At 43.3% G+C, this 24,350-nt stretch overlaps 1 protein-coding gene across 6 annotated transcripts in view; it reads left to right on the forward strand.

Annotated features, from left to right (window-relative positions):
* The window catches only part of LOC126561502 (2-oxoglutarate dehydrogenase complex component E1), a 189,470-nt gene that overhangs the window by 115,057 nt on the left and 50,063 nt on the right, over positions 1-24,350 (forward strand). Inside the window, exon 10 of one of the 6 annotated variants that reach the window (XM_050217692.1) lies at positions 14,247-14,260. The exons of the other annotated variants lie outside the window; for them this stretch is intronic. The gene's annotated coding sequence lies outside the window, so the exon portion shown is untranslated. Of the gene's footprint in view, positions 1-14,246; positions 14,261-24,350 lie in introns of those variants that run through there. 6 annotated transcript variants of the gene reach the window in all.

Consider the following 24,350-nt stretch of genomic DNA (forward strand, 5'->3'; position numbering starts at 1 on the left):
TTTGTTACGCATCACCGCTTGCTCTTCGCCATTTGCGATTATGACAGGAGAGAAATATACAGAGATAGAGAGAGAGAGAGAGAGAGCGAGAGATTGAGAACTTGTGAGTGATCTCCGTGTGTATGTGAGATCGTTGCATGTGAATTTTAGGGTCGTGCGCGGGATTCGCAATCTTGGGGAGCAAATTTGAAAACAAAACATTCATAACGTTGTTGATCCCTTCGGAATGACAGGAAGCATCGTCGTTACAGCTTGTTAACTGGCATGGGAATAAATTTGACCTAGCCGCCTGCCTCTACTCCTTCCCATCACCAGTCGAAGTAGGTGTGAAGATCAATGTCAATGAGTTATTCTTAAGCGGGGTGGAAAATAGTTTCCTTCACCACAAGGAATTTATAACGGCAAATCAAGAAGGAACGTGCTTTCTTCTAAATCATTGTGCGTGTAATTTGACAATGATTGGTGATAAATAAAAATGCCGCGAAACTGGTTTTGTTGTAATTTTGTTTCATGCATTCCAACAAGAATATCTGATCGATTTCCCTAGACGTATTTTCCTGGCAAGATGAGGTTCATATGCTCTGTAGGAGTTGCATTTATTTGCTCCATTTAAAATGTGGTGGTGAAGAAGAATTGTATTCACAGTCGCCATGTGGTAGAGAAGAAGTAATTACTCCGACTCACAATCGCGACGAGATCGGAACAACGTCATTGCTAGCTGTGCGGACCAATATCTTTCTTCTATTTGACTGTCCAGGCATTCTGAAGATTCTAGATGAGAATCTTCCTTACTGAAACGTTGGAGACATCGAGGCCTTACCTTGGATAGGGGGATTCTCGATGCTCATCGACGGAGCAAGTCGGCCAGGCGACTTTGGATGTTCAGAAGGAATATCCCTTACAGGCATGTTAGAGGTTTGAGGCCTTTTTTTTTGGGTAGGGGGAAAGAATTGAACGCAAGGTTTAGCTTGTTGTACCTTCTCTCTAGACTGCTCTCTCTGGAAGGCTTCCTAGACCGCTTTATTTATACCATATTGTTACAACAGTTTTTGCTCGTTTTTATAACCAAAAATTATTCCTAATAGGTTTATCTTTTTGTTATTGCATTTTGTACAAATATATTAACGTGCGTACAAAATGTGTCGCGGTGCGATCGATTGCTGCACTTGCAAGAAATGTGTCGGATATCATTCGTCGATGGATGTATATGCTTGCTATGCATGAAGTTACTTGTTTGTGTTTTTGTGTTGCTGACCACTGTCTGGACTCGCTGGTTGTTTTGAACTGGTATCATATTGCTTTGCGTCACTCGTTAGCTGGGTGCGCTGGTCAGTATGTTGAATGTTTATGTTAAGGCGTGCGCTTGGTCAAAATAGCTAATGCAGGTTATTTGTTAAGTTGGTGAATTTCTGCTCACCGTACGATGCTACGTAACGCTTGTTGTATGCGAGATAATGTATATCCTAGGGGGATGTTTAGCAGATACGCTACAAAGCTTGCTTCTTGTTCTATAACTATGTATATGATATTGAGTAGTGAATGTAAAAACGCCAATGCAAATAAAAAATTATACTTTCCAAGAACAGCTAAAGCAATCATAACAGGTTGAAAGCTAAACAAAAGAAGAAAAAAAGGAAATGAGCTCAAAGCTTGGGAAAAAAATGATGTGCTGTCGAGATGCAACAACAACATAATGTAATTAAATCAGATATTATAAATGAAGCTACTAATCAACATTAGTAAACCAAACCGTAATGGCTCGGACAGACGAAAGAACGTGAACAGTCTTAATAGAGTCTCAAGAGAGTACTGCAAAAGTTACTGCATTACCGCCAGCCCGGACTCATTCACGGACTGTCGTGGGAAAACTATTTTCAAGTCGCGTTTTAATCCCTATAGTTAAGTCCACTTGGATTCCCTCCGCCTGATCCGTGTGGATAGAACATGGTCATGCTATTAAAAGTATGCCAGCTTATATGCGGTTTTGTCGGTGTCATATGAACTCTATTTAAATGATTAATAAAATAAAATTTTATCAAATATACTTAGAACCAAATTGCTAACTTAAGTTAAAGCAGAAATATAACCGAGTATGCCCGGGATAAGGCAAAGTATAAGGAGGAAATGCCTTATCAGTATGCTTATAAAATTTATTCAACACAAGCGGTGTTGACAATTCATAATCATAGTCATGATTAATTATAAATAAATAAATAAAGCAGAAATATGTCTAAGGAATCAGTTGTATTTGCTGTGGTATATCTAGATTGTCAATTCACTAAATTATTAATGACAAAAATGAACAGTTACATTAACATTTAATATGAAAATAATTATTATACAAGACGCGAAATAATTTTACCCCCAAAATGAGGTTCGTTTGATTCAATTTGTTTACTAATTTAAACTCAAATTTTAAATCCTTTTTCCTAATTATGAAAAACATCCACTAAACAAGACATGTACCGTACATACACGATACGAATGAAACGATTAACCCGCAGTAAACAGCGCACTATTAGCAAAGGGTTTGCACGTGTAGACACACAAACACTTTCGGAAGACAAATTCAAACAATACCACTCGTACATGACGCTCTGCAGACGCTACAGTTTACCATGTGGCCACCGCATCCTTACGCTACCGGGTGCATTGTCATCGCGCTAGCGATAAGATAAATAGAAGCAGATAATCAGAATCAACAGGTCAGGAGGTAGACTGTAGGGTAACTACCGTCGCAAGCACACCAGCTGGAGACGAAACTCGCCCACCACACCGTGTTCGATGCGTGCGCGAGTGTCGGACAGTGTTCATCCACCCGTTCATCGGAACTCAGCGCACGAATGAACACCTACTCGCGTACTACAGTGTGGTGTGCTGTGTGCGAAGCAGGACGAATCAAACCAGCAGAACTCTCGATTTCGGGCTCACCTACCCTTACAGCCTTTAACCGAATCGTATCTCTTCAGCAGTTGGAAGTTGGAACGATCGATGTCCGTTCTTTGCGCGCGGGCCTGGCCTGGTTTGCAGCCTTCTTCTCCGTGCGGAATGTTGAATGGGATGACTCTCAATCGAAGTTTGAAGCAGTGGCAGCAGCAGAAAAGCAGTAGCGAACGTTCAGTACTCGTCGGGACGTCAAACGTATCGGATCGGTGGTGTACTCTCGGTGTGTGTGTGCGTTGCGTGCGTGTGTGCGTTTGTGTGCGCGCGAAGGTGAATGTGTGGTTCGACAAAGCCCACGAAACCGTGACCCTTACGCCTAAGGGTGCACATCCGTGTAAACCGTTACGCGCCCGCCTTAGCGGGCAAGACGTGCATTCGACGCGTGCCGCCGTTTTCTTTCGCAAACTTCACAAGGTCCGTCCGCGTGCGTGTGTTTCTGAAGAGTTTATTGTGTTGTGTTGCACCGTGTGTCGCGGAAATATCATGCCGGAATTATACGCACGTTGTGAGATGGGCTGTAAACGTGATGAAACACGGGTGACGTGATTTTTTTTTTTTTTGGGAAAAGATAGTAACCGTTCGTTCGCTCCGTGGAGGCGCCTGGTGCCTTACTCTCAGCGGCTGTGAAGTGAGGCTGTGGTTGGGTGTACGGGTTGGGAAGGGTTGGAGGAAACGGAAGGAATGTAAGTGTAGCAAACTGCGGTTCAGCGGACTATATGTGTGTGCGTGCGTGTGTGTGCGCCGGATTGGTGTGTTGTATGCGGGCCTAACTTTGTTAGCAACGCTGGACATAATGGTTGAAAGCGGGTCTGACAGGCAAAGGTTGGTTAGGAAGTGACAAAACAGAGGGAAGCTTCCCTCGCTGCTATTGAATCGGGTAGTGGCGCTCGGTGCTTTTAAATTATTCAAAAGGATAATAATCGTTAGATGAAGAAAGCTTTCGGGGTTGACAAAGCGCCACTGTCCTGGTGTAGGATCGCTCTTTCGGCGCTGGTGTTACGGGCGTTCTGGGTTGATGACGTAGAATGTAGCCCAGTAACAGTAGCACGGCTAGACCACTAAACAGTGTACTAGCGTGCGGTGGTTCGTTGGTGGGTTTCCAGGTTTCGTTCGCCACAGTATTCGGAGATTTTGGGAAGAATGTCCGGAAGATTTGTCGGTGGTAGTTTTCCCTGGGTGCTGCCACTCCGTTTGCACCAATTCTCTCCCCCCCCCCCTCACAGGTTGGGAAAAGCTATGAAAAGGTGGTAAAAATATTTGCCTTCTAGATTACATCTCCCACCGATCGGGTTTGCAACTCGCACACGGCACGCGTACACGTTCGATCGGAAAGGTTTTAATGAAGCAGTGAATGTATAAATAATGCCCTAAAATGTAAATGTGTTGTGTCGTTGGTTCCTGTGGTGTAGCGAGTGTCGGTTTGAATCTGTGTTTGTGTCTGTGTGTGTGAGTGCGAATGTGTTCAGTGCGCCAGAATGTGATTGATGTGAAAGTTTGGGGGGCGCATCGTCGAAACCGTCTAAGCGTCTATAAAACGCCCACAAAAAAAGAGTTCTACGAAATAGTGTGCTAGTCTGCTGGAGTTTTGGGAAGTACATCATAGTTCAAATGTACCAGAATGTGTGTTGCAGAGAAGGAGAGTGAAGTTACAGGTGTAGTGATTAGTGCATAAAGTAGCATCATACTCGCCTCGCGACTAGTAAATGAGGTGCATTAATATAAACGTGTCCATTAACACGAAAAAATCATCAGCATACGAATTCTCGTCCGTTCCGAGCGCGGTGACGCGAGTTTGTGTGTGGTGTATTGCGATTGATTTTGAGGAAAGTTTCACCGTTTATAGACCTGTTCCGTTCGTGAACGGAGCAAAGAAAGAGGAAGTGAAGCAAAGGAGCAGGAAGAGCAGTGCAAAGTGTCTAGCAGTTATGAAACTGGAGTGTTGCTTGTTACATTGAAAATCAATCGATGGATAATGCAGCATCGATGTTAATGTAGCTTTGGAAACGTTGAGACGGATTTCAACACGTCCGAACGGGCGTACGGTTGGGTCGCGGCGGTCGGTCTTGCTGTGGTAACGACAGCTAGACTGCTGTGTTTTGGAAATCAGCTGGCGGTGGTGAAGGTTAGTCCATTTACAAAACACACTTTAACTGTACTTATTCATAGCATGATTGGTGGCTCTGAGAGCTTAGCTGTTACGTTTCGAACGCTCGAGGGAGCCGGATTAGGGGTCCACTAATTCTTGGTCGCACGAATCACAACCGAGAAAAGCTTACAAAAAATCACTATCGCTCAATGGAAATTGAATTTTAACTCTATGCATAAGAACAATTCTCCCTTCTCCACGCCACTAAGCCTCAGATTGCGCGAGACTATTGCCAGTCTCCTGACGCACGATACCGATTCACGTAGTGAATTATTACCATCGTCAACGAATGAACGAGCTGCAGAAAACATCCCCCGAGAGAAAGCTCAGCCCATTTACCCTTCGAAGCATGATGTCTTAAGACCACCCAATGTCTTAACTCCCGCGAAGGCTTAAGCCGAAAGGGATCCGTTACGTACTTTGCTATTATTTTCCAGTTTCGTTCGAATTTTTTTTTCTGCATTGTCGTGTGCTGCTACTACACCCTTCTTCCCTGGCACAATTTAGCCTCGAAGCATGACATTAACATTCCACCGAGAGGGTTTCGTGTTGTCTTCGGTTAAATATTTTCACTCACTTCTCACGGTGCTGGAGGGAAGGTCAGGTACAAGGTAAAGGTTGCTGATGGTGGGTTTTCCGTAATGCTTTTTTTTGTTGGTGTGGACCATTGTTGCCAATTGTACCTTGACGCTCGACAGTACGCTCAGATACTGTGGGTTATATTTATTTTACAGCACAGGACGCTTCTTACGTCAAGCGTTAAGCAGTAAGCATTGTTGGGACGGTTCCTGGTGTGTGGTTCTTACGGACGATCGCCTCGAGCCGGTTGAAACATCAGGATAGGTAAGGCTGAAGATGATTTCTAATTTATATCCCGTGTCGAAAGCGGTAGGTGTGTTCGGTGCGTTTTTGTTTCGGATTGTTTGGCGTTTTTTGCGTGTGACGATTTATTTTAACAGCCTCTTTTGGCGTTTGATGTGCGTATAAATCAGTTTTACTACGTACCTTGCAGTGAGTAATTTAGATAGAATTTATGAAAGTAAGTATAGTTTATTAAACTCTTTTACGTACGGGGGAGAGAAGATTGCTTTAGGAAAGGAGGTGAAAAATAAATTACGATTTGTACGATTTAACATATTCATAAAATACGAGGGCTGACAATAAAGTAAGGTCTCCAACGCTGCAACTTCGCCGGATCACGCGCTAGGCGAAATCTGGCAACACCGCCGTGTTCCTTGGTTCCCCCACTACCACTTTGCTGCTGGGTGAGGCTTCCCCGACCGCTCAGTCTTGGCTGAGCAGCCGTCAACGATGGAGGTACCCCTCGAGTCAGCGTCCAAGTGCGAATTGCGTTCTGTAATACGTTTTTTGAGTGCGAAAAAGGTGACACCTATTGAAATCCATCGTCAACTAGTTGAAGTTTACGGGGAAAAGTGTATGGACATAAAAAACGTGCGTAAGTGGAGCCGCGAGTTCAATTCCGGGCGCACTAATGTTCACGACGAGGAGAGAAGTGGCCGACCGTCGGTCTCGGATGCGATTGTTCAAGCAGTGGAGGCAGAAATGCTCAAAAACCCCCGTGCGACAATTAGGGACTTGGAAGAGAAGCTTGGAGGAGTGTGCAGCAGCGAAACAATCCGTCATATCCTTGTGAACAACTTGCAGTATCACAAAGTTTCTGCCCGATGGGTGCCGAAACAGCTGACCGAAGACCACATGAAGCGGCGGTTCAGAAAGAGGTCAACACCTGGCTGCGCGAGGCGGACGGAGAGTGGTATTCTGCCGGAATAGACAAGTTCATCGTGTGGATGCGCAAGGTGAAAAAAATGGCGATTATGTAGAAAAGTAGCCAAGACCTTGGACTTCCAACGGTGTATCGCTTTTTGTAAATAAATGTCATTTTCTATGAAAAAAAAAATTGGAGACCTTTCTTTATTGTCAGCCCTCGTAATAATCGAAAATCGTGAAAAAAATACCTTATCTGACTTAAAGTAAAATAATTGTCCGGACATGGTTTAGGTTTACCCTAAGGCCTCTTCTTGTTTTTCTTGGTTTAACGACCTGCTAGGCCACACCGGTCATCGAATGGCTTCCTAGACTTGGTTATAACCATGTTTATAACCACGGTTGGATAGTCAACACTCATTACGGAGGAACGCTTCGGATGGGATGTGAACCTCGGTCCTGTCGTGTAAAGACCAGCGTCGATGACACCTCACTACCGATGTATAGAGGCTAAACTTGTCCACGAACAAATGCATAGGGCGAATGAATGTTTATTGTTTTAAGCAATAGAATACTAGAACTTAAAATGACCAGCTTAATAGATCAACTGATTGCGTTGAATCATCAGCAACCGCATTTACCTGAAAAGTTGTTGATTTAGCTAAATATTTGGAAACATCTATTAGGTGCGCAGTAATTGTTTCCGGTAGCGTTCACCAGTCATTGTTTCTCCCGGTTTCAGAAGTTCATAGTAGATGACGCCGAGCTGGTCCCACCAAATACTCAGCATAACTTTCGAGCTATGAATGTTCGGCCGAGCTGATGATGTTGGGGTATGACCGGGGAATTCCCATGATTTTTTGCGCTTAGGATTGCCGAAAAAAATCCACTTCTCATCTCCCATCACGGTTTTGTGCAGGAACCCCTCTCTATTGTGCCGCTGGACCAGCAATTCACACATGAAAAGTCTGCGTTCTATGTCCAGCGACTTCAACTCGTGTGGTATCCATTTGCCCTCCTTCTGTATCATGCCTAACGCCTTCAACTGTGATGATATGGCCGGACGAGTTACACCAAGCACGGCTGCAAGCTCTTCTTGCGTTTGGCAGTGATTTTGCTCCTGTAAAGCCGTCAATTCTTCGTCGGCGAACGTTTTGGGCCTTCCTTCCTTGCGAAATCACCGCTTCAAAAGCGTCGAAACCAATCCCTACACCTTGTTTCGCTTAGAGCAGCATAGTCGTAAACATTCATAAGCTCTCGATGTGCTTCGGCTGCCGTTTTCTTCGCTCGAAACAAAAACAGCATTTGGCGCTTATCCGGCTCAAAATCAAACATTTTCAAGAACTAGGAACTTTTACTCGCACGAAATAATCACTTATCTGTTGCCACAGTTTCATTATGTCATTACCAAACTTGATTTATGACGTTTGTAAACGTCAAAATCGCGCCACAGTCCACAGTGGCCTCATCGATTTCAAAACGGACGTTATTTGTTTGCGGACCTAATATATAAGTGATAAATAAATAAATATAATCAATGAAAGATAAAATAAATTACATCGTAAATATGTTTTTATAACATATGGTTGGGATTAGAACAACTCATTCAGGAAGTATTTCTTCTTGTATAATAGATGACGATATTCACCATTCTAATAATTCGTCGTTCGGTGACATTCATCCCATAAAATTTTGAGGACATAAAATTGTATTTGTAGTACATAGCCTTTGATTCAATCAACTTATTTTCTAACTCAAACTTCGTACACCGCGATAGTACGTAGACGCTTAGAAAGCACATTGGCGTATAGTTAAATGATGAACGTACGAAAGGTAACTTCAATTCCTCCTAGAAAATTATGTCTTGGTAATAATTGAACAACGAGCAAGTATTTTAAAAGAGAATAAATGTGAAAAACTTACACAAAATGAACATTTTTCTCTTCAAACACAGCTCAAAACCGAACCGAAGCTCCCTCGATTTGGTTATCTTGCGGTTCGAATGAGTCAGCGGCATGAATCCAATCACATCACCATAACCGCCACTGCCATGGAAACCAAGTTCGAATCCGTCCGTTAGACGTGGTGAGCGGGGCGAAATTTTCATTACATTAGATCATATCGCATCGATCCTATTTTCTGCAGAGCTAAATTAGTCTTTTGTTCAAACATTCACTACAGGCACCAGGCCTGGTTGGTGGGGAAAGCCAAGCTTTGCGAAGCATGAAGTTCCTACCACTTTTCCGAAGGGATTTTGGCTGTACATTCCCTTCGCAGTTGCAGTTTTAATCTCGGTCGGTTGTGTAGATGATGCGGGCGCGCGAAACTTTCACCGGCGTGCGTCATCATTAGTCTTACGTGTGTCAACACCTGTCACGGGTGAAAAGAGTGGATGGATTAGTGGTACTATTCCCCAAGCCCGATTCGGTAGCTGTGGGTTTTAGAGCAAAATTTCAAACTTCACATGGGTTTATGTGTGTGTGTGTGTGTGTTCGTGCAACATCACCACCTGTGAAAATGCAGTACCTCGCATCGAATTTAATTTCAAAATCCCCAAGCACCTACCCAAGTTATGCGTGTTTGGTACAAAAACCTCGAATCCGATCCCGGGAATCTCAGGTTGCCGGTTCTTATTAGCCTCGTGTAGAATTGAAACTAGAGCACACTAGAGCGGAAGGAAGTGAGCACAAAAAAAGGAAGCCGAATTGAAAGTTTTTCCACCCCATCCCTTTCCCAACAACTCCTATACCCGCAAAGAATAAGGCGCACAGGTGCAAAAGTTTTCTGGTGGTATGATTTTGCACGGCAAAAGTTTAATTCGATCGCAGCCGATGTTCCTTTCGGACCATTTTCCGCCAATGGTCGCAAAGTGATAAGAACTAACTTTTGTTCTGTTCTGAAGGAAAAACCGATCGAGATCGAAGTAATGCCACCGGTCGGCGTGCTCAGCGTGTGAGTGTTTTAAAGTTTCTACTTCGGAGCAGTTGCAGTGGTTCGTTTGCGCAGAATTAATTATGCTTTCAAAAAAGCGAGGAAAAACGGACCGGTTAAAGTTCGATTTGCTGTTTTAGTCGGTGACGGTGACGGTGCGAATGGAGGGATCGCTGAGGAAACATATAATTGTACCCATTTGATTCAATTTCCCATCGTTTCGAGAGGGGATCGAGCGTGAATCAGTGCAAATTAGCGGCACGATTAGTATGCGAGATAATCATTCGGGAACCCATTCCGGCTGGGTTCAGGTGTTTTCCCGAGCCCGGTCGGCGAGTGCTAATTGATGAATGTATTTGTTCGGATTGGATTCTTGACTTTTATCGGACGAAATTTTATCAGCCATTTTTGGGGGCAGCAAAACAATGGCCCTCTTTACCATTTAGGCCTTGTTCCTTGTTGCTTTGCGCTAGTGTAAGCAGAATAAATGATTTTTGCTTTCGGTCACACCGCTGTGCTTATTAGCAGGGCGAACGGTGGCAGCGTAGCCTCTTATCGCGCTATCCGGCACTGGTTTATTCGTTTGTTTATTTGTTTTTCCACCACCAAGAGTAGCTTTCACTTTGCGTCTAGCTTCCTGCTGCACACATTTGGCACCGCGCACCTCGTTGTGATTGTGTCTTTGGCTAATAAATAAATATCGATAGAGAGGAAATTGTTTGCTGAGGAGTCGCCGTTAGAGCCACTGCACGAAAAGACCGTTTCGTTTGGTCCTTTTTTTTGCTGATGCCTTTTGTTATTGTTGTCGTTGTTGGTGGTAGTAAACGATTTGGCTTCCGAATCCTTGGCCGTGCTGGTGAAGATTGGATTCGTGTTTTGATGGTTAAAGCAATGACAAAGGCGTGTTCTTGTTTACGTATGGCGTGCAGCTTAAAGCACGGTGGCGATTCGGAGTGGTTCTTCGCTTCTTATCGAACAGATTTGATTTGCAGTAACTGGCAAGAGCATCTTATCTTTTTCTGCTCAATAATTCTGAGAGTTTGCTTATGTTAAACGCAGATGAAGAGTGCCCGAGGCGTTCGGTCTTAAGGTCTAAAGATTGTGATACGCTTTGCTTAATGGAATAGACAAAGTTTGGTTGTTGTGTAGCAAAATAGCTGAGTACTTAAAAACTTAAAATATGTACATGGATGTTTGCTACGTCAGAGGCATAAAATGTATTATTTTGTGGTTTTGAAATATGTTGTTGCATCGTTGCAAATAATTTTATATTATTTATATATACATTTCCGATTGTGGGGAAATTATTGGTACTATAGAAACTGAGAATCAATTTCCTCTCTTTAAAAGAGAAGAGTCTCGATTATGCTTCAAGAAAAACTAGTCAAGATGTTATCGTGAAGAAATCCTAATAATTCTTTTGTAAATAATTTTTCTCGTATGACAATAAGGCATTGTACCGTCATAATTAATTGTCAATAAATAAACTTTTTCTCGTAGGAAAAATGGGATTTTTATGTAATACAGCGGCTATTTACGACCGACCGTGGGTTAATTTTAATGAGCATGAGCATGAGCTTTTTTAATTTTTTTTGGATCGATCATTTGTTTTAGAAGCTAGATTCATGTCATGTGCGACTAGGTGAAGTCCGGCGCTGTTGTCCCGTTACCACCAAGTCGCTCACCAATAACATCAAAATAGATTGTGGATTGTGCTCGATTATCATCATACTGAGCTCGTACGGCGTTCGTATGGTGTTCGTGAGGACGCCAGCCCTGAGTGTTATTCATGCACCCGAGCTTTAAGACTAGTTTTTTAGATCCACAATTTTCGTCCAAATTTTGCTAATGGCTAACGATATAATGATATACGTTTCATAAGAACTTTGGTACTTGTTAACAATTTTGTAACTAAAAAATAAGGTTGACCTTCCGGGCTTGTTTCTGGTTACTCACTCACTCATGTTGGCCTGCTCTTTTAAAGAGCATGTTGTCGTGACATGGCCCGGTCAACAATAGATCGCCAGGAATCTCGATCCCTGGCTGCAGCTTCCCTTCTATGTAGGCACCCGATCTCCGACAAGTCTCCCTTCACCTGATCTAGCCAACGAACTCGCTGGGCTCCCCGACGCCTCGTGCTGAACTGGGGGTCGCTGACGAATAGTTTGTTGGCGGGGAATGAGTCTGGCATCCTCATAACATGCCCCAGCTATCGTATCCTCCAGTGTCCGGTTCTCCGTATAGCTCAGCAAGCTCGTGGTTCATACTTCTCCTCCACACTCCATGCTCAAACACTCCGCCAAAGATGGTCCGGAGTATGAGTCGCTCAAACACGCCAAGAGCGTTTGCATCCTCCGCATGGTCCAAGATTCATGGCCATATAGTGATAAATTTCACATTTCGTGCGGTCTCGAAGTCTTCTAGATCTCAGCAGACGGTGAAGGCCGTAGTAGGCACGATTCCCCCGTACAATGCGTCTCCAGATTCCGCTGCTGACATCGTTATCCGAAGTTACGACAGTCCCAAGATAGGAGAACTTCTCTACAACCTCGAGGTTGTCGCCGTCGACTTACACGCTGCTTCTTGCGCTGCTGTCTTGCCAACGATATCAATGTCATCCGCGACGCCAAGAAATAGAAGAGACCGTTAGAGAATCGTGCCATGGATATGATTGTTTAGCCCCGCGCTTCATATGACACATTCTAAGGCTACATTGAACAGCAGACAGGAGAGTCCGTCCCCTTGCCTCAGACCCCAGTGAGATTCGAACGATTTGGACAACACGTTCGATACTCTCACTCTGCACTGCACCCCGTTCATGGTGGCCTTTAACAGCCGGATCAACTTTCCAGGAAAGAAGTACCGCTGCATTATTTTCCATAGCTCATTCCGATCTGTGGTATCGTAGGCCGCCTTGAAGTCAATGAACAGGTGGTGCGTAGGAATCTGGCGCTCTCGACATTTCTGGTGAATCTGCCGTAGAGTGAAGATTTGGTCGGTGGTCGATTTACCTCTAACAAACCCAGCTTGGTAGCTGCCGACGAAATCTGTAGCAAGGGGGGGCAAGTCTGCAGAAGAGTATTAGGGAAAGGATCTCATAGGCGGCATTAAGGACGGAAATGGCACGGTAGTTCGAGCTTTCCAGCCTGTCGCCCTTTCTGTAGACTGGGTGAATGACGCCCAGTTCTCCGGTAATTCTTCCTGTTTTCAGATTCTCGTGATCAGCTTGTGCATTTCGACGGTTAGCCTCTCCGGCCCAACCTTGAAGAGCTCGGCCGCCAGTCCATTACTACCATCAGCCTTGTTGCTTTTAAGCTGCTTGATGGCGCTGGCAAGCTCATCCAGAGATGGCGGAGGCACTTCGTCCTCTGCACTGTTGCTGTCACTGATGTTGTTGCTGCTGTGTTGCTGCTGATGTTGGCTTGTTCTGCTACTTGCACTAACCTCTCCTGTCTCATTTGGGAGCAAATTCACCTCGTGCCTCTTTCAATCTCCTGTAAAACGAGCGGGCGTCCCCCGACTGGTGAACGCACTAACTTGGCCTATCACGCCTCGTCTGTCCATGGGGATGGCCTAAAAGAGAATTGTTTGAAAGAGATCATCGCACAGTTTTTAGAGTGCGTTATAGTAACGGCTGCTTCATGATCTCAAAAAATCTAAGAAACTAAAAGTCCTCCATATGACCGCTGCGAATAATTCGTCAAAGAGACTCTTTTGAGAGGTGTCTGTCAAAACTGGGGTTTTGTTTGAAATAATTATCCGCTGCAACATGTATTTTGGCTGAAAATGTGCTTGTTGTAATTGAACCGTGTTAGCTAGACCCATGTAATATGCAAAGAGTATGTTAACACTCGAAGAACAGTTATGAGATAATAATTTTATTCTATATGTTTTGAATGTGTTTAGGCCATTTGCCTACCTTTAGGCGTTTTTCTTACCCTGCAAGAGATATATTCTGCGTTTAAATTATTGAAATGAGAATCTATGTAGCAATAATTGTTAAATTTTTCCATTCATGCAGAATAACTCAGGACAAACAAACAACCACGAGGGTGCGAAATCAAAGAACAAACCCCTATTTTTAACCTATATTTTGGTCACACACAAAATTTCGCTTCTAGTGACAACTCACCATTTACCACAAAACGGACGCAGATCAAATTGACACAGTTAAATAAATATTCTGTCGCCCACGGAATAAAATTTGGCCATACATTTTTAATACCAAGCTTTCCGGTCAATGCACCGGTTTCGCTGGGTGCGTATCCGGGATTGATTTGATTGCTTCTTTCTTTCTGTTTTGTTTAGTTGCGGTAAATGTTGGTTTTTTGCTCCTGATTTCGTTTTTCGTTCATTGCACACGGTTGCAATTTTCTTTTCTTTTTGTTCCATGCTCAGGATCAGATGGCAGCTATGGGACCCTCTCTGTGGGTGGGTGTTTCCGTTGAGGCTGTGGCCGATAATTGAATTTAAAATAACTTTGACGCGCTCAATAGGGAAGCTTTGTGTACGGTTGAGTGGGTTTGAGAGATTTTGTGAGGCTGCTTTGAAGAATGAGAGAAAGGGAATGAGAGTGAGAAAGAGAACAATACAAATAAAAAGGCAAGAAAGATTCCAACTCCCATTTCATACAAGTTGATCGGTGATAAATTGTAACGATTATGGATTTGCTGTCGGTAGGCTGCTGACCGGTGGATGAATGGATTATTCACCGGTCCATAATGTGTTTGGCACGATAAGGGACCTGCTCGCTTCCAGTCCGGCCATAGTTAGGCAGTGGGGAATTTTATGTCGTTTTCCAGCACAATCGCGATAATGGGGACAGATAAAGAATCGAGTTTGAATTAGTGCTCGAAGCGTTTTGAAGCGTTTCGACTGATGGATTACATTTTAAAGTTTAAATGATTGAGCACTGTCAGTTTGTGTCGGCCACTGCGGGTATTGGAATGGGATAGAAAAATCGATTTGCATAAATGCATATAATAGTTTCATCAGCTCGAGTTTGCTGGCGAGGTTTGCTGATGAAATTAAAATTCCAAAAATTGTTTAGTTTGTCGTTTTGTGTGTGTGTGTGCTTCTTCTGAAGCACTCTCCAAGGGCAGCAGTGGGAGCGATCAGTGCTTCAATCTGTGCATATGCTTAGTGCAATCGTGCCCGATTCGGACGCCGACTTCATCCCTCTGTCTGTACAATTTCAACTACTTGACATAGAAAATTGGTGCAATGCATCACGATATTGGCCCGACTATGGGGCGAAATATGTTATTTCTTTTCCGCTTTTTTTTCTGTACGATAGATGGTAGAGTTGCATAAGAGAGGGCATCTCTATGCAGATTTTATTTCTTCAGCGGGAAGTGTGCTTTCTGCATAATGTTAGTTTCCGTATGCGCCTAGCATGTGTCTGAGAAAAGTTGAGTGCTATTCTGTCTTGGCCCTTGAATTGTGAAAAAAAAGTTGCTTGATGTGCGGTCAAGCAAAGCATTACGGCTTATTGAATTAACAATATTGAGCATTTTGAGATTTTTTTTTCGATAATTAGAAGCTGTGTAAAGCACGTCTGCTTCATTATAAATTAAGCAAGCTCTTGCTACATTTTATAATCAAAACTTACCTTTATTGTTACGGCTCAATTACGTAGTAAAAATACTTGTGCAATTTAATTGCCCTACCAAACCATTGTCAAACAGCGCAAGAGACACCCGCTTCATACCTAAATTGAAATCTCAACCAAACAAAATAGACGCCCTTCACCTTCATCTTATCGCTTCCCATTGCCCTAATATACTCAGCACAAAATCTTTTCGGAAAATTTTCAACGGTACATCTATCCTTTTGTGTAAGCTCAAGATTTACTTTCTCGCACGCTAGTAGATCATTTCACAATGGAACAGCACTTCAGCCGAGCTTGAAGCATAAGCGTAAGCCGCGGCGAAAGTGGCAAGAAAAAGCAAAAGTAGAGGTAAGAAAGGAAGGAAAAAAATGAAGCAAATCTTTTCACTTTGTTCGCTTATCTGTTACCTGCTGCTGGTTGAGGCTTTTTCAAACCGCTGCCCCACATGGCCGCCATTGCGGCTGAATGCCATCCCTGAAATGCAGCTGTGTTGCCTGTGGTGGTAGATCGCTCGCTTTCGCTCTGCGTGTCGGCTACCGGTGCCGCAGTTCGACTGCCGTATGCCTTCAGGGCCGTCCCGCCATTTAATTGTGCGGTGTGTATGTGCGGTTGACTCCGCATAACGTATTATCACATTAACTTCTCTTCTGGTGGTAAGAAGCACGTTGGGCTACGTTCAAACAGAATAGTGGTGGTACAGTGCCACGGTGAGGTGCAGCTTGGTTTTATTTTTCCTGTATTTATGCAGGAAGCAAGACACAAGGCAGCAAAGGACAGCAGCGTGCCTCTTGCCGTTGGGAAGAAACGAATGGGAAGAAAGTTTTGCACCGACAAAGTACTGACATGATCCCGTAGACATTAGCACGGTGTTGTTATGCATTAGCTCGGTGGAAGCGTGTACATAATTGGCGAACATGTGAACCTGCTGTAGATTGAGGATTTCCCATGTGTGTGTGTGTGTGAGTTTTGGAGGATTTTTTGTATGGTTCTACACACAACTTCCCGTTCGTCGGTTGGTTTGTCGAAGATGAGGTGAGAATTTTTGGTCCGCCGACTTGTCATTGTGGAGTACATTTAATGCTCGAATACGATAGAACCGGATAAAGCAACACCCGCAATGAAAGCTGTGCCCGGGCCACTGAAATTCGCACGCTCTCGTTGTCCTTTCTTTGAGATGCTTTGAAAGAAAGTTCGAGCGAGCGAAAGTATTAACGTTAAAAGCACCAGGTTCATACACGATTCAAGTCATCGGATACACGTCGAACAATGCGTAATGCTTCTTACCGATGTTGTGGCAAGAAACGAGCGTATTCAACATTACTTCCTGAAGGAGTTTCACACTCCGCTGCTTTAATGCTGCAGTCCGCATTAGCCACACGCAAGATAAGAGCATGAGGCGAATGTATTGCAGGTTGGTTGGTAGAAGTGCTTTCTTTTTGTGTGTGCTTTTTTCTCCTTGAAAACATTTTGCTGAAAACCACGATATTTACCTTCTGTATTATGAAACAGCATTGGCACACAAAAAAAAACTCCATTCTCGCAAACAAGCACTGTTAACCGTAAATAGGATACTGAAATGGAAAATGAAAGATGAAACATAAAAGACTTTGGCGCGAGGCGTACCGTGGGAGTGATGGTGTCAAATAAGTGGGCAATCGAGCAGTAGGCGAACATTTTGGCAGAAACGTCTTCATGTACAATAAATAAAATTACTCTTTTCTTGCTTTATTTTTTGGTGGTGTGGTTTTGTGTTTCACACACACACTCACACTTATCAACGCCTTTTCGCCCAACGTTTGGTTGAGAGTGAACAAATTGTAAATCAAAGCCGTCCACGGTTGATTGCCCGTGTTTTCTAGGCGGAATGGAAAATTATTACCATGCATGATTGAGTAAAAATTATCACCTCAATTTGGGTGGGTTTGCTTTTGTGGGGTTTGGAGGCAAACGAGTAAATAGAAATTTACGGTACTTTGAAGGTGAGTTTGTTTTTAGAACTCAAATTAGATAGGTTCTGCAGTGTACTTATTGACTTGATGCTTTTTGGAAAAATCAAGATAAAATCGGCATAACTAATGTAGATGAGGCACTGCATGAGGCTGCCCGGGTCGATGGAGTAATGGGGCGGCCCGGTTTAGGAGGCGACAGTGGCACAGGTCTTCACAAAGCAGTACCATGGTTCAAATCCCATCTGGACCGTTCCCTCGTAGTGCAGACTGACTATCCAATTATGTGGTATCGAGAAGGCTAGTGAGCAATAATTCGATGGCGCTGGAAGTGATTATCAAAGTGCTAAAAGAATTGAGCGAGAACTTTCACTCCAAATGTGGCAACAGGAGGGTGATGCATCTCCACATGGTGCTTGGACACGCCAACTTCTTCTGCGGGTGTCCTGTTGGGTTGCACGTCGTTTTGGGGAGGTGGAGTTCCACATCACCCAGATGCCAACGGGGCACGGATTCTTCAAATGCCATCTTGAGAAGTTGAAGTTGAAAGAAGACGCACACTGCGCGGAATGCACGGATGTCTTGGAGACACCTGAACACGTCTTACTGGTATGCCCGAGGTTTGCTGCCGCCTGCAACCGCATTAACAGCGAAGACGGCAATGTATTTTTTATTTATTTATAGAGGCTTAGAGTCTTAGAGTCCACATTCGCCTGTAAATGGCAATGTAGTGACTGTGGAAAACGTCCTTGATTTAATGTGTCAGCTAATAAGAGCGATCTTGTCTCACCTGCAACGAAGGCGAACAAGAAATGCTCAAGCCGTCTCAATAGCGATAACACCAGCTTTATACTGTAGCGGTAGCTAGTACTTCTACTGACGAATGTGCTATTGCCACAGGAAGTAGATCACCGTGGAGTACTGGAAGGGTCTCATTAGCTGTTTCAGTTATCAACGGTGATTGTAAACCTAAGACGCCAGACTACCCTAACCAAATAGTCATAGCGCGGCGCCGAGACGTTTCCTGCGAGAGTTAAAAAGTCTATACCTTACATTTCTGAAATAATATCCTAGCTGGTAACCAGGAAATGTTGTATGAAGGCTTGTAGCATATCTGCTAAACATCCCACTAGGATATACATTATCTCGCATACAACAAGCGTTACGTAGCATCGTACGGTGAGCAGAAATTCACACAATATGATATCAATTTAAAAAAACCAACGCGCCAATCATCGACTGTTGCGCGAGTCCACATAGTGGTCAGCAATACAAAACAACAAAACACAACTTCATGCATATCGAACCATAGCAAGCAGATAGATCAAACGACGAATGATATCCGGCACATTTTAGGTAGACTCTACAATCGATCGTACCTTTCCGATCGATCAGTTCAATAATAGCGAAAGTCCAAAGTCGCCTGGCCGACTTGCTCCGCCGATGAGCATCGAGATGCCGATAAACCCTTACCAAAGGTAAGGCTTGGATGTCTCCAACGTTCCAGTAAGGAAGATTCTCATCTAGAATCTTCAGACTGCCTGGACAGTCAGATAGAAGAAAGACATTGGTCCGCACAGCTAGCAATCACGATGTCGAGCAATCCGTTCTCGTCGCGATTATAAGTCCAAGTTTCTGCTTCCCCACCACAAGGTGTCCGTGAACGAAATTCTTCTTCCTCACCACATGGCGACCGTGAATGCAATTTTTCTTCTTCACCACAGGCACATTGTGGGTTTAGTTAGTAAAAACCTGGGAGTACCCAGGGGATCTTCTTCGCCTTAAGCCAAGTTTGTCTCTGTTTTCTGATTTACTCCAAGATAAAAAACAATTCGATCGCAGGCGTGACCTTAGAAGGTCGTTAAGCCAAGAAGAAGAAAATATGATTGTTTCATGAATGTTACCAGTTTAGTAGAAAAGTGGTTAGACTCTTAAAAATGTATGGAAGTGTATGTATAAAATCTGACAATAAGGCACTGGACCGTCATAATCAATTGTAAATATGTATATAATCAATTAGAGAAGGTGCTAGATGGCGTGATCCGGTGGCAGAGGCGAAAGCGGAGCAGTGCTAAAACCCTCGGCTGTACCGAGGAATCAAATCCCATCCGAACTCTTCCCTCTTAGTGAGAACAGTTTGGTAAACCATTCGACCATCGGCGTGACCTAGAAGATCGTTAAGTCAAGAAAAGGAAACCAGGAAGAGAAGGTTCTGTGGCCTAATGGTAGTGGTGGCAACCTTCATACGACAGGACCATCTCATACCACAAAACCAACTTATTTTTTAAGTTTAGGTCTGGTCGATAAAAGAAGTAAATTATTGAGTTTACATTATTGATTTACCATTAATTTACAACACAATACATGAACACATTTTCAAACAAGTGTTAAAATGGACGGGTTGAGAAAGGTATCTCTATACATGTTACAAAGTTTGTTCTCGATTTTACTCAGATTAAGATGTTTGTTATTTTTTTTATGTGGGAGAATAAATGTATTACTAAACAGACCAAGCTGTAATATGAGGAAAGGATATACATATTGTAAGTATCCATAGCAGTAGTTTCAAAACCATATATTTTGGTTCTTTTATTGTGCAGGTCAACACAACAGCTTTTATTTTAAAATCAAAGATTGGTTCTTCAGAATAGTACAAAGAACTTTGCTTACTTGACCCTGGTTAGTCTTAGCTTACAATACTTGAATTTCTTGATTTCATTTACTCGACGATGGATGTAGAAGTAGAAAAAGAAGAACAAAAGAACAAAACAAACGAGAACAATGAAGCAATTTAGAGAGCTCTAAGATCGATAAACAATAAAGGCAGAGCTTGAAATAATGGTAGCAGAAATGGCTAAAAGTAACCTATTTCTTCTTGCCCACACGGTGATGTATAGCTAGCTGTTTGTTGCTTTGAAGTCATCCAATGCTTCACACTAAAGTGTTGGAAGGGAATCGAGAAATCGATACTACATCACCTGTTCGCTGACCTTTCTTCTATAGCGTATGACCCACCCCATAATCGCTACAAAGCCATCTAACTTGTATAGTTTTGTAGATACAGCACAGTAGTTCGGATGCGTTCGTAAGAAATCCGAATGTCAGTAAAATATTGCAAAATGTTTACTTAAGACTTTAAAAACTTCTTGAAATGAGTACGCTTCTCTCGTTTGCATAGACCTTAATAAACTGGAATCACTTTCGCCTTTTTCACTCAAGCATTCTTCACGCTTACCAGCAGGCGTTAAAAGTAGCGTTGAAGAAGGTGCACAAAAGGGCACAAAAGACAAAACCCTTTTTCTCCAACGAGGACAAGCCTTGGCTTGAAAATAGCTGTTTCTAGGTGTTGAAACTACATGACTAGCATCCTTAATCTTAACGGCTGAGTACTGCTTCTTACAAGAATCCAAACTGATGAGTACCAATTTGAATACGCCCGTTTAATGTTTACGAAAGCTCGAAGTGCAAATTTTAATGACAGTCGATTCATTCCCGACCTGCCTTATCGTACCAGCGGGTCGAAGTAATGTACCGTGCCAGTGACTCGAAAAGCAGTTGAAAAAGCTTTGCTGTCGTTACAGACAAGCTGTAGTAAAATATTGTCCACCCGGATAACGAATGGCCGGCAGCTTGTAGGGAGGCGGTTTAAAAATTCTATCACTCAACCAGTGGGAAGCTACTGGAACTTGATAGCCGTGGCATCGAGCGTTACTGGACCGGGGTGCCTTTCAGAAAAAGGATAGCTGTTGCTACATTCTGTAGCACAAGGATGATCCCAGGTTGTTTCATCGTGCAGCAAAACACGACGCATTGGAATCAAAGAAACGGGGGGAAAAGCAAAGGAAACAACACAATGAGAATAACGTACGAACAAAAGGTCGGATATCACCGGAGGCTAGGGTTGGTGCGGGATAATCTGTGTCATAATGTGTTTTATGGTGCCATTAAATTCATATTACAGCAAATGTGCTTTTAGTATTTGACCTTACGGGGAGGGGAGGAGACGGGAGCGAGCAGTTGAGGGAGCGAATATCGTAAGCATTCTTCAAACGGTTAATTACATCAGTGCAAAGATCGTACCAGACGGTATGTCCACCACTCCTCGAAGGTTCCAATCGTGTGCCAGTGTGGCAGAGTGGAAAACATAAAATTGTTCATCGTTCTGCAGCTGATATAATGGTGCTCTTACCGGGTGTGTCGACGACATGGGGGGGCAGAAAACACTCCTCGGTTCAGAACCTTTTATACGTCATCATTAGCGACAGAGGCAGTGGCAGAATGGTTTGATGGAAATATGTCCTTATGTCAACGGCATTTTTTTTTTGGCCCTTCTAGAGGGCGGAAACATGACCATCGAGCAAGCAAAGATCAATTATTTGTTCAATTGTAGCGGAAAAAAGCATCTCAGAATCATGGCCGTCGAACCGCAAATGGGCGAAACAGCACAGAAAACTCAAGCTTAGAAAATACACCCATTAAAAGAAAAATGAGAACTCAAATGAGTTGCTGAACGCTGCCGGAAAGGTAGCAGAAAATGAAGATGTGGAAAATTTATTTCCCATCCGTCCTATAGTACTATTGCTCGTCCCATTGCTAGCATTTTATCATTCTATGGGAGGAGAAAGGAGACAAAAAAAGACAACTTGAAGAAAAGTTGAGAATGCCAATAATTTCTGCCCGACTGCATGTGCGAGCGGAAGGTTTAATTTGTGCTTCGATACACACTGCCCAGTTCGATTGAGCCACCGAGTATAGTCTCGGGTTCAGGGCCGAGGTTGATAATTTATCACGAGCAACGGAGTCTTTGGGCGAGACTTTACCGGAGCAACTTTTGCCGGCGGCATCTCAACCTCTATGCTGAAGGTGTGGTCCATCGATGGTTCCGGATTGCTTTTTGCTTGGGGTTCGATTTGGTGAACGTTTGGTACGAGCGACAGGATGACATTTACGGTTTTATTTATGTTGACCGTTCATTCCGTACGGTTCAGTGTATGTTTACAGTGCTTTATGATGAAAGGTAGTACATTGAATCACAGAGCAATAAAGTTAAAGTTAAGTATTATTGCAAAATAGTTCTGTAGTAAGGGAGTGAGGGGAGATTGTCGAAGCAATTCGGTATGGTATGATAAATATTCATTTTGGGATGATGAGATGGATGGTTAACAGGTTTTATGTGCAAAAGGAAGTAAAAATGTAACTTAAAATATTTAAAAAATCTTCTTTCACTGTGGTAATTCTTTTTGACTTTGCTTTTGCAAAACTCGTAAAACAAGTTGCTGTAAATGGATAAAAGTTGTCATTTTTGTTTTTTTACCGGCTACTATGAAACATTAATGCAGCCTTAAATGAAACAAGTAAACACATTCCCAAACGTTGGATATTTGATGTATCTAAATAAGACGCTATAACAGCATAAAATGTGTTTAAAGTTTCTCTAAACTGTATAAAATCACATTTCATTTTTAAAAACTCATTTAGATACATTAAATGTATGCATTGTAAGTGCATTGTTGACATTAGGTGACATGGTAAAGGAAGTGCGACAATAATCAAATTAAACGATTTTTCTGCTGAATTTAAAATATTGCTGCAAAAATGTGGTTGATACAGACAGGCCAGCGTGTTCTTTCGGCTTTGACTACCGTAAGGATATCAGCACTGCCAGCTCGTGGATAATTTTCCTTCACCATACGCCCTTTTCGCACACACCGTCACTCGCCGCTCGAAAATTGTGAATGCATTGGCGTCCTCCGTCAGCATAGTCCAAAACTCGTACCCGTGAGAGGACTACCTTGCGGTAAATCGTGCATTTCGTGCGTTGTTGGTGTCTCCTGGATCGCAGGAGTTTGTGGAGTCCGTAGTAGGCACGATTCTCTTTAACAATGCGCCTTCGGATTGCGCTGCTTGCGTTGTTGTCCGAAGTTACGATCGTACCAAGGTGTACCAGAACTCCTCTACCACCTCGAGATCGTCGCTGTCAACTGATACTCTGCTTCCGAGTCTGGCTCTATCACGGTCAGAGCCTCCGGCAAGCAGATATTTTGTCTTCGTCGCATTGATCTTCAAACCAAATCTGTTGGTCTCGCGTTTCAAGCGGGTGTACGCCTCGCACACCGCCGCAGTTGTCCGTCCGATGATATCGATGTCATCCGCAAAGAAAGGGAATTGGAGAGATCGGGTGAAAATCTTGCCCCGGATGTCGAAGCCCGCGCATCGCATCATTCCCTCCAGAATGATGTTGAACAACAAAAGTTAGAGTCCGTCTCCTTGTCTCAGACCCCGGTGAGATTCGACCGATTCCGACAGCATGCTCGAAACTCACCTTGCACTGCACCTGGTGTTCCATAGTTCGGTTTGATCTATGGTATCGTAGGCCACCTTGAAGTCAATGAACAGGTGGTCCGTAGGGATCTGGTGCTGTCGGGATTTTTGAAGGATCTTCCTTATTTGTCGATTATCCGATTTGTCGATTTGCCTCCAACAAATCCAGCTTGGTAGCTTTCGACGAAATCTGTAGCGAAGGGGCTCCAGTCTGCAGAAGAGTATCCGGGATCTTATAGGCAGCATTCAGGACTGTGATGGCCTGGAAGTTAGCACACTCCATCCTGTCGCCCTTTTTGTACACTGGGTGTGTACACAGCTAGCATCATTGTGGCATTAAAATGTCAAAACGCGTATAAAATACTGACTTGTTTCTTCATAGACCCCGACTTTTAAGGTGTTTTATTCCAATTCCATTAAAAGCCCTTTGTATTTGCCTGGATATACGTATAAGAAAAGCTGAGAAGATTAAAAGATAGGTTTAAATTCTCAGGAATAGCTTCTACGTCAACGACCAGGCGTCTCCATCAGCCACTAGGTATGTCCAAAAACAACTAGGCGTCTCCATCGTGATTCATAGTTTATCGAAATACGATTCTGACGATACGATTCTCGAGTTTTCACAAACTCGTCTAGCTTAATGTTGAACTCTAGAAGATTGGATATTTACACGTATCATTAATTTCAGCATGAGCAAAGGCCATTTCAATCTTACTTTTGTACATTA

The sequence above is a fragment of the Anopheles maculipalpis genome, chromosome 3RL (assembly GCF_943734695.1).
Source record: "Anopheles maculipalpis chromosome 3RL, idAnoMacuDA_375_x, whole genome shotgun sequence".
In the NCBI taxonomy this organism is placed as follows: domain Eukaryota; kingdom Metazoa; phylum Arthropoda; class Insecta; order Diptera; family Culicidae; genus Anopheles; species Anopheles maculipalpis.